At 35.0% G+C, this 10,389-nt stretch overlaps 1 pseudogene; it reads left to right on the top strand.

Annotated features, from left to right (window-relative positions):
* Positions 1-2,693: 2,693 nt before the first annotated feature.
* On the top strand, positions 2,694-3,418 carry LOC123247820 (annotated as a pseudogene).
* The last annotated feature ends 6,971 nt before the right edge of the window (positions 3,419-10,389 follow it).

Genomic DNA, 10,389 nt, shown 5'->3' with positions numbered 1-10,389 from the left:
ATTTTTACAATTTAGAGGGGACCTTAGGGATTTTGTTTTTGTTGTCATTCAGTTGTTTCATTCATGTCTGACCTTTCATGACTCTATTAGGGATTTTGTAGCAAAGACATTGGAGCAATATGCTGTTACTTCAGTTTATTTTATAGATGAAGAAAGTGAGGTAAATAAGGTTAAGTGACTTCCCCAGGGTCATACAGCTAGTAAGTGTCTGAGGCAGGATTTAAACTCAGGTTTTCCTAATTCCAGATCCAGCACAATATCCACTGGGCCACAAGTTGTCTAGATAAGAAAATAAGTATGCAGAGAGGAAATGAGTTTGTCTAAGGTAACATGGCTGATTAATGGTGTATATCAGACAATAGCCAGTTTCCTAGTTCTCAATCTGGTATCACTCCCACTAAACCCTATAAGTTGATTGGAATGCTAGAGTGTTATCCAGCCTCTTCTTCAACCCTTTTAGTGACAGGATAGTTATTAATTCAGAAGGCAGCCATTCCTTGATTTTTATAACTCCTATTGTTAGAGTTCTTCCTTAGTTTGAGCTAAAATCAGCCTCCTGAAATAGCATTCTATTAGCCCTAGTTCTGTCTTCTATAGCTAAAACAGGTTGTTTATACATTCTTTCATATGCAAGCTATTCAAATATTTGAAGACTCTCCATGTTCCTATTCATTCCTCTCTCCTTATGCTTAATGCTTAATATTCACCATTTCTTTCAGATGTTCCTCATATTTCTTATCTTCCAGACATTTCAATAATTTTCGTGCCTTCTTCTGTATGATTTTTATTTAGAAAATATACCAAAATAAAATGCCCAGAATTGAAGATCGTATTCCTAGAGAAGTCTGATCTGCTCTCAGTACAAGAAGATTAATGCTGCCTCATCTGCACACTATATTTCTAAAAATTTCATGATATAATGGGAAGGATTCATAGATGAAAAGTAAGATGATTTGAGTCTTAGTCTTGGCTTTGTCTTTGCTGTTAAAATTATTGTCTATTCCCATAAACCTATCCCTCGAATTAACTTCCTTATATTTGTTGGTGGAATCACCATGAACTCAGCTCAGTAAGTTTTGAAACCCTCTTCTTTCTTATCCTCTACTTCCAATTTGTTGCCAAATCCTGGCCATTCTATTTCTATGACATTCTCTGGCTTCTCAAGTGGATACTCTCCTTGTTCAGGTTCCTTTTTATTGCTCGCACAGTCACTCATATTTTCTCATCTGAATTATTGTAAGAACCTTTAACCAACCCCCACACTTCTAGCTCTAATGCAGCTGCTAAAATCTCATTTCTAGACTTTTGCTTAGCTGCAAGTGAGAGGTCATAAGAAATCTCAGATCCCCAATATCTACTACAAGAACAGAAGCAGAACTGTCTAACATTTTAAAGAGATAGCAGGTTAAAAAGCAAGCTAACCAAAAAACTTCCAAAGAGAATAGTTTCTCAGAAATTGGTAAGGGATGACAAAACAAATAACTTGGCAAAAAAATCCAATAAGTGAATTAATATTATGAGTTAAAAGGAAAAGAAGAACAGATGCCTTCATGGGGGAAAATGACCACAGAAACCTAGTTAGAACTTTTACAAGGCACATCAAATTGGGTAATAAACAATAAAGAAGGAACTGAGGGTGGTAAAAAATGGATTTGACACTATAGAGTGAGATAGAGTCTTGTCCTCAGTAAAAAAAAAAAAAAAGGAACAAGATAAAATGACAATAAAACTTAAAAGCATGTAGCAATCTGAAGAAATTTTAAATAAAAACATGGAATGAATGAGAAATTGAATTTTTCCATTGTATTATGTTATTGTGTTATCTTTAAAAGAGCAGCCAAATTTAAGAATATACAATCTAAAGAACATAAGGCAGTTATTCATTTGGTCAAACTGTTTTTATTTACTTTAGTCAATAGGTTTGTTCTTTGTTACCTTCTTCAATTTACTTGCTTACCTCATTACTTCATACATAAAAGTCCCAGCTTTGATTCTCATAAAACACAATGGAAATCACCCAAGTTTCTTGAGAGAAAAAATAAGGACTATCCCACTCAAAGTCACATTCAAACTATCTGAAGTCATGTTCCCATAACAGAATGGAAGGAACATTGATGGTGGATCAGAGGTCTGAAGGTTAGGGTGCAGGGAATTGGATGTGGGCAGACAGATCTTGCAGCTATATGGGCAGTGATGGCAGGGTACGAGGCCAGCTTCTGGGGAAGTTGCAGTTGGTCTTCTCTGGGCTCCAGGAAGTTGGAGCCTCATAGTGTGGTTTTGTTTGGTTTGTTATCATTGTTGCCTTTCCTGGTCTTTTTTTTTTTGGCCTGGGCTCAGACTAAGTCTCCACTGCAGCAGTGGACCATTTTTTCCATGAACAAGTGGCAAATTGGGCTCAACATTGTCTACTTTTAAGGGGAACCTGATCAATCAGCTTTTCCCCTGTTTTAATAAGTTGTCAAGGTTGTCTGTAATAATATATGAATATATTGATGTCACCCATAATGGTAATTCATGATAAACAGATCTGGCCATCCTGATCAGTACAAAAAAGTCATTTGATCAAAGTAACTAGTCAGGCTTATCACAAGTATTGGGCTGAAGAGAGTGAGAAGACATATGGTACAGTGTGATACGAGGACCTAGGCTAGAGTAGTAGGAAGTGGCCCTGATTGTTTCTGCTGCTATTAATTATGGGGACCATCCTGGACATCAAGATCAAAAGGGTCAATAAAGTGTATTACTCCAGGGAAATGCTCTCTGGGGTAGTGGTTATATTTAGCAAAGATTCAATACAACACCAAGGAGTTTTATTAACAATGGAAGGACTGGTGAACTTGCAGCTCAATGTCAAGAGTGCTGGTTATGTTTGAAGCTTTCTGTAACTTTGTTAAGCCTATCCAAGTTTTCACCAGTTTAATAGAATTTGCGAAGCCAGGAAGATATGAATTCTTCATTCATTCTACTCCTCAGAAGGACAAATCAAGTCCATGTCCTATGGATTTTACAATCACACCGAAAACCTTGCAGAATGTTGAAGAGAGAGCTTCTCTCCCCAGATTTCTCATCAGAGGACATCTCAACTCAACTAACTGTGATATTACACAGCAACTAACAGGGTAACTGGTGATTGGGTACTCAGAAGCTGCCATTAAAAACATAGAGTTACAGTTGGTACAAGTGGAAACTTGTGGTTGTGTGGAAGACTATGCCAGAGATGCCACAGAGATTAAAAATATTCAAGTTGCTGATGGTGACATGTGTAGGAGTCTATCTGTACCCATATACATGATATTTCCCAGACTTTTCACTTGCCTCACTCTTGAAACTATCAATTTCAAAGTTGAATTTGAAGTCCTGCTTCATGATCATCACCTCATCACAGAGAAATTTCCCACAGAAACTCTGCAGAATTTAAAGGATGAAAATGAAAGTTTAGGGGAAATGAAAGATCAAGGGGATGTTCAAATAGTTGATAGAATTTTACTCAGAGTTTATATTTTTGTTTTTCTTTTTTATCTGATCAGAAATGAACTTAATGTCTCAAAAAATTGTAATTGTAATTATAATTATGTTTTGTCTTCCTTTTGGCTGCTATTTCTAGAACATATGACTTTTTTAGTCACTGGGTTCAGTGACATATTTTCTTTGATATTCAAGGATTTTATTAGTGTTTATTAATAAAAAATGTATTTGTATCTAGACCCAAACTTTTCTTCTCTAGGCATTAAAATGAAGAGTTTTATAATAATGGTGTTAACATGACTGAATATTTAGGAGAAAGCAAAGAAAGAGTAAAGATCAAAAAAACCCAAGTATTGGGCTGTCAGATTTACATTTTCAAGTTCTCGGAATATGCATATTTATTACAAATTCAAAATCGAGCTACACATATCAAATGCAACTATGTCAGACAGAATAGCTGAAGCAGAACAAGTAAAATCTGTAAAAAAAAAAGGTTGAAAAAATAAGCCACCCCTCCAAAGACTTTCCCCCTTTTAAGTAGAGATAATAGAAGTAGGCAAGGCAAAAAGTGGAAGAGATGATTTAAGAGCCATCAGATTTCCTGAAAAATTATTTCAGACTACCACATTATATGATTTTATGTAGCAAAATTTCCCAGAATTATCAGGATCAAGTCAGATCAGAGATGATCAAAACTGATCATCACTGTCTTTTTTTTTTTTTTTTAACTTTTACCTTTTGTCTTGGAATCAATACAAAATATTGGTTCCAAGTCATGAGTGGTAAGGGCTAGGCAATTGGTGTTATGTGACTTGCCCAGGGTCACATGGCTAGGGAGTGTCGAAGGTCAAATTTGAATCCTGAACCTCTAATCTCCAGACTTGGGTATCTAACCATTAAGCCACCTAGCTGCCCCCATTAAAGTCTTAATATTATATTCAATTCCTCCAAACACATGATTATCAAACTCTAAAGTGACAGTAACAAAGAAATGAGTTTATTATCAACTAAGAAGAAAGCTATTACTAATTTAAGAATAACAATTACAAAATTACTCATCCAATATGAAAAGTTTAAAAAAGTAATATTGGATGTAGAGAATTAAGGGAAATTTTGTTTCTTCCAAGCTTTACTGTCCAGACAAATTATCCATTTTGTACGTGTGTGTGTGTGTGTGTGTGTGTGTGTGTGTGTGTGTGTGTGTGTGATATCTAACTTTTTGGTATAAAATTTAGAGCAATTATATAATTAACAAGAAAAAATGGGAATATTATGATATTTTAAGGAGTAGGGAATAAGACTTGGAAAAAAACTTAAAACTGACAGGAAGGTTGATTTTAACCATACTCCTCTTGAATTACTGTACAAGACATGAAAACAACAGTGTTTTGAATCCAGCGACAAATACCTCAATACACTCATAATGGAAAAACAAGGCAGAAGCAAGTTATCTTGATTGGTAATTAAAGTTCCCCAAAGTTTAGGAGGATGAGGAAGTATAACTGACAGCATAAGCATTTTTGATAATAGGGTTAATAAATATAGTCAGCAATGAGTTGTGTAGGGGTGTAGTGGATAGAGTTAGCTTTAAAATTTGGAAGACTTGGGTTCAAGGTCTACCTCTGTTATATATATATATATATATATATATATAATATTTATACAGATTGTGTAATTCTGGGCAAGTCACTTAAGCTCTCAGTACTCTGGGAGACTATAAAATTTGACATTGTAGAGAAGCGGCCATCTTCCATCAGTAGAAAGAGTTTATTCACTTGGGAAGTCCCTATAACAATGAAATCAGAGGTCCAGTCTTTATTCCTATAGTTAATTGGATAACAAAACTAGAAGACAAATGAAGAGGGAGAACAAGAAGAGGAATTCTTTGATTGGAAGCTTTAGAAACAATGAATAAACTAGGGGGAGGGAGAGAGTTATTAAGTAATGTCTATGTGATATTTTTATCTAAGAATTCAGGGAAGTAATGTAATGTCTTAAATCAATGCTGTAATATGCATACTCCTGGGACTAACTGCTATTTTATTTCCTTGAGCTTGTATCACAGTCAATTTCCTCATTCCCTCTATTATTAGAGAAGATACTGAGCAATATATTCTTCCTCTCTATCCATCCTTAGTGGAATGGGAGAGAACTGAAGATGTAGTTTAGGGTCAAGGTGAGACATATATAGAAAAGACAAATAAGGGGTGAATATAGAGTCTAAAGGGTAGGTACTATCAGTTGAAGTTAAAGTAGAAACAGCTAAGTCCTCCAAAAACTGATCTATTAGAACAAGAATATTTCATCCTGTAAGAAATATAATCATCTCCTCACCTGCTAATGAAGAAGCCCTGGAGAGTCTCAAAAACCCCTGAATCACTCTCTATGGGGAGTTTAAATTACATTTACTTTTGCACCATAAGAAAAGATGAACAGGATGAATTCAGAAAAATCTGAAAAGACAAATGAAATGATACAAAGTGAAGTGAGCAGAACCAAGAGGACAATGTAGATGGTAATTGAAATATTATATAATGATCAACTATAAAGGACTAAACCATTATCTGCAAAACAGTTTCCCAAGATATTCACAAGGGATACCAGATGAAAAATGCTATCTGTGCCAAAAGAAGGAACTGTTGTAGTCTGATTGTAGATCAAAGCATTCCATCTTTCACTTTATTTCCTTCATGAGTTTTTTGTTGTATGTGTGGTTTATCATGATATGAGCAATATGGAGATATGTATTGCACGAAAGCACTAGAATAACTTCTCATTATATATTGTTCTAGGGAGTGGGGGAGGGAAAGAGGGAGAAAATATGAATCCTAAAATATCAGAAAACAATTGTCAAAAATTGTTCCCACATGTAACTGAAAAAAAATTAATTAAAAAAAGTCAATTAGGCTATAATCCTTCAGGAGTCTTTCCCTCTCTTTCCTGGGATGGACCAGCATCAATCCCCAGGTTGAAACTTCTTACTGCCTTTTCCTACTTCTTGGTCCTGCTAGATCTAGGTAAGAGTACTACAAAAGTCTACCAGACTTTATTGATTTGGAAGAGGGTGCTTCATTCCCTCTAGGACTCCAGTATAATAAGCAATTCTACCTAGGTACCTAGAAGACCTCATCTGATTCCATTATTCTCTTTATTCTATTTGTTGCACTATTGGTGCATTATTCTCTTTCATGCATTTTGTCAGCATCTCCTCTAAATACATTGACTGGTTTTACTATTTCATTTGAGCTATATAACTTTTTTTTGTATGAGACTGGTTTCCCAAATCTTATCGAGTCTGTTTTAAGATAAATGCCCAACACCAAGAAAAGAATACATCCAAGGTATGAGATGCTGGGTACATTGTGACTTAAAGTTTGTTCCAGAAATGGAAGAAGTATTATCAAAAGTCTTATTTTTATTTCATAGGAGAACAACTTAATGAAAAAGTTTTAAAAAGTCATAGTTTTGGTAGAGGTTAGAATGGGAGACAGGATTCTGATGGAGACCTTTGAGATTTACTTTCTATAGTTTATGTCACTTACGTTAAGCATGGAGGATCTAGGCATTGGCTGGCACAGACCCAGAGAAATCAAAAAGTGAGTATGAGGGTCTGAAAGTTTCTATAAAATCACAAGATGGGTCTGGTAGCCTGAAACATGGGACATGCCCTGTGTCTAGAGCAGAGACACTTGGTTGCATTGCTAGACTTTATCATGCCCCTGCACCAGGAATCCTTCCCCTCCTCCTCCATCTTTCTCAATTTCAGGTTCCTTTTATTTGTTGACTTCATTTATTAATGATGAGCTCCTTGAGGGCAGGAACTGTTATTTGTCCCTCTCAACAGTTTTCATTTCTTTTATAAAGCTGTCTTTCTTTGTGCAAAAATTATCTAAGTATATGTTACAAAATTTGTCTATTTTATTTTTTATGATTTCCTCAAACCTTTGTTTTGGTAAGATCCCCCCAATCAAAGATTGAGTTACATATCTAATTGGAGCTTATGAGAACATATAATATAAGATGCTAGTCTAAACCTACTTTTTGCCAAATTGATTTTCAACATTCCTGGCAGTTCTTGTTTAAAAAAAAAATTATTTCCCTTAGTAGTTTGTGTTCATGTGATTACTAAACACAGGAATATGGTACTCATTTGCTTCTGGGCCTTGCTTGCCTAGTGTTTTTCTGCTTGGATTCAATCTAGTTGTGGTCATATTAATTTAACTGGAGTAGAGACACTCTCTTTTGTCGTTGAAGCCAGTGTTTTACCCAGAATTGCTCTTACCTCAGTTGGAGTTGCACTATTTTCTTCCTTGCCCCATATTACACTGTTCTATTCCTATTTCTGTCTCTCCTCCAGTCTCTCTCTCTCTTTGTCTCCTTTTCATTTTTATCTTTCTCATAATTAAAAATAGTTCCTTTAATTAATGCACCATTAGATGAATTCCTTAGAAGTATACTCTCTCTAAATAAAAATTGACATTTCAGTGTCAGAATTATTTTGACTTCACTTCTATTCTCATAGATTAGTTGAAACTTGTGTTTTTCCTGAAGATTTTATCAAAATCTTGCTGTATCCTCCATGAATAATTTTTGTTTATAGGTTTTTAAAAAATATTTTTATAACGTCCTATTGACATGTAGGGCTTTCATTTGGAGAACAAAAGAGAATAGGACCTATGATTCCAGTAGTATATAAGGGGTCTCCCTATGAGAAAAATCTCTCTACTCATTCAGATCAACACCTGTTCTGCAGTTTATAATCAATCTTAGCAAAGCTGCTTTGGACACTGAGAAATTGTTTCCTTGGGTTAGATATTCTCTGACCATAAATATGAAAGGTACAATTATTCAACAATTAGCGCCCTGCTAATAAGGAAATTTAGGATCCGGGAGTTTGACTAGGACCTCAGAAACTGTCTATAGGCAAACTTTTTAAAGAGGGGGCCAAAGGAAAGGAAATGTTCATCTGTCAATCTGTTTCTATGGCGAGTCTTTCGAAGTTTCATTATATTGTATCCTAGTCATTGTATTCGTCAGATTAGGAATAATGTCGTGGGGCCAGATAGAACATTTCAGGGGGCTGCATCTGGCCCACAGGCCATAGTTTGCTCATCACTGGTCTAGTCCAAATCATATTTGAAATAATTCCCTCCACAACAGATTATAAAAGTGGAATGCTGACTGAAACATGCTATATTTCATTTTTTCTTCTTTTCCATGTGATAACTCTTCCACAAAATGACTAATATGGAAAAATGTTTAACATGATCAAACATGTAAAATCTATATTGGATTGCTTGCTGTCTCAGGGAGAGCAGAGGGCAGGGAGGCAGTTTGAGAGGGAGGGTCAGAAGGGAGAGAATTTGGAATTCAAAACTTGAAAAAATGAATGATAAAAATTGCCTTCACATGCAATAGGGAGAAATAATTTTGAAAAAAGTGGTTGTCATATAAAACCCAGTGGAATTACTCATTGGCTAAGGGATTGGGGTGGAGTGAGAGGAGGGGAGGGAAATAACAGGAATCATGTAACCATGGAAAAATATTCTAAATCAATTAATTAAATAAAATTTTTCAATTAAAAAAAAGCGGTTGTCCAACTTTGCTCGAAGACCTTCAGCAAGGACAAATCTGTTGTGTCCATAGGCATCCAATTTCACTTTTGGTTAGCTCTGATTGTGAGGGAATGTTTCCTTCATGCATTCACCAGTCCTAAATTTGCCTTTCTGATTTCTTGCCCTCCTACTTTTCCTCTCTAAGGGCCAGCAGAACAAAACTAATCCTTCTTCCTTTCAGTGACTTGAAGATAGCTATCATGCCACCCCGAAGTCTTCCCTAGGCTTACCATCCTTAATTAATTCAATCAATCCAAGAGTCAAATCTGTCTTGGACCTTGGATTCGTACTTTTGTCATCTAACTCCAAGTTTAGAACTTCATCCTTCTGACTCTTGAGGATGAAGGGCCCTAGATTTCCCCCAATACTGCATAGGAGGGAGGTGCATTCCAAACTAACATTTACAGTAACATATATATCTTTTAAAAAACATATTTAATAGCATAAAATAAAAAATACAAATACATAGCATAAAAAACAAAAACACAAATACATAATATAAAAATAAAACAATAGCATAAAATAAAAATACAAACATATAGCATAAAAACAAAAATAAATACAAATACATAACATAAAAAATAAAACAATAGCATAAAATAAAAATACAAATACATAGCATAAAATAAATAAAATACATAGCATAAAAAATAAATACAAATACATAGCATAAAAATAAAGTAATAGCATAAAATAAAAAATACAAATTTAATAGAATATAAGCAAAAGTAATTATTTTGAAAAAAAAAAGTGTTGGTTTTTTCATCATACTCACCTTATCATGAGGCAGATGGCAGATAGTATTGCCTCTTAAATGAGATATATTTAAGGCTGCCTCAGCTCCCATGGTAATCATAGCATAAGTGGCACTTGACTCCTTTTACCTCATCACTCCAATGCTCTCTTTCTCTATCTGAGGCTCCTGACTTCTTCACTTCTGCAGATTTTGCAGCCAATAAACACCTGTTCTATACAGTTCCTGTTTTTCTTCTCTATTTTAGGGATTTAAAAATGACCAGTTCTAAAAAATGTTTGCCATATCTAGCCAATATATTTCCTAGGGTATGTGAATCAGGGTGATTGATTGTAAGTCACCCACTGAGGATTCCCCCATTGCCCAATGATGAAGGCAAGGTACGAGAAAAATGACGTGGAATAATGAACACTGAATCTTGTTAGAGTTTTTATTAATTTCTCCCTTTTTATATTTAAGAGGGAAAGGAGTAATACTTTTTTTGTTTCTGGGTCTCCTGGAGAGAGGGTGTGCTGCTAGCAATCACTGTGGTTGGAAGTGGAGAATTGAATTAAG

The sequence above is a fragment of the Gracilinanus agilis genome, chromosome 4 (assembly GCF_016433145.1).
Source record: "Gracilinanus agilis isolate LMUSP501 chromosome 4, AgileGrace, whole genome shotgun sequence".
In the NCBI taxonomy this organism is placed as follows: domain Eukaryota; kingdom Metazoa; phylum Chordata; class Mammalia; order Didelphimorphia; family Didelphidae; genus Gracilinanus; species Gracilinanus agilis.
The sequence above is the reverse complement of the archived record's forward strand: the minus strand, read 5'-3'. Positions and strand labels throughout refer to the sequence as shown.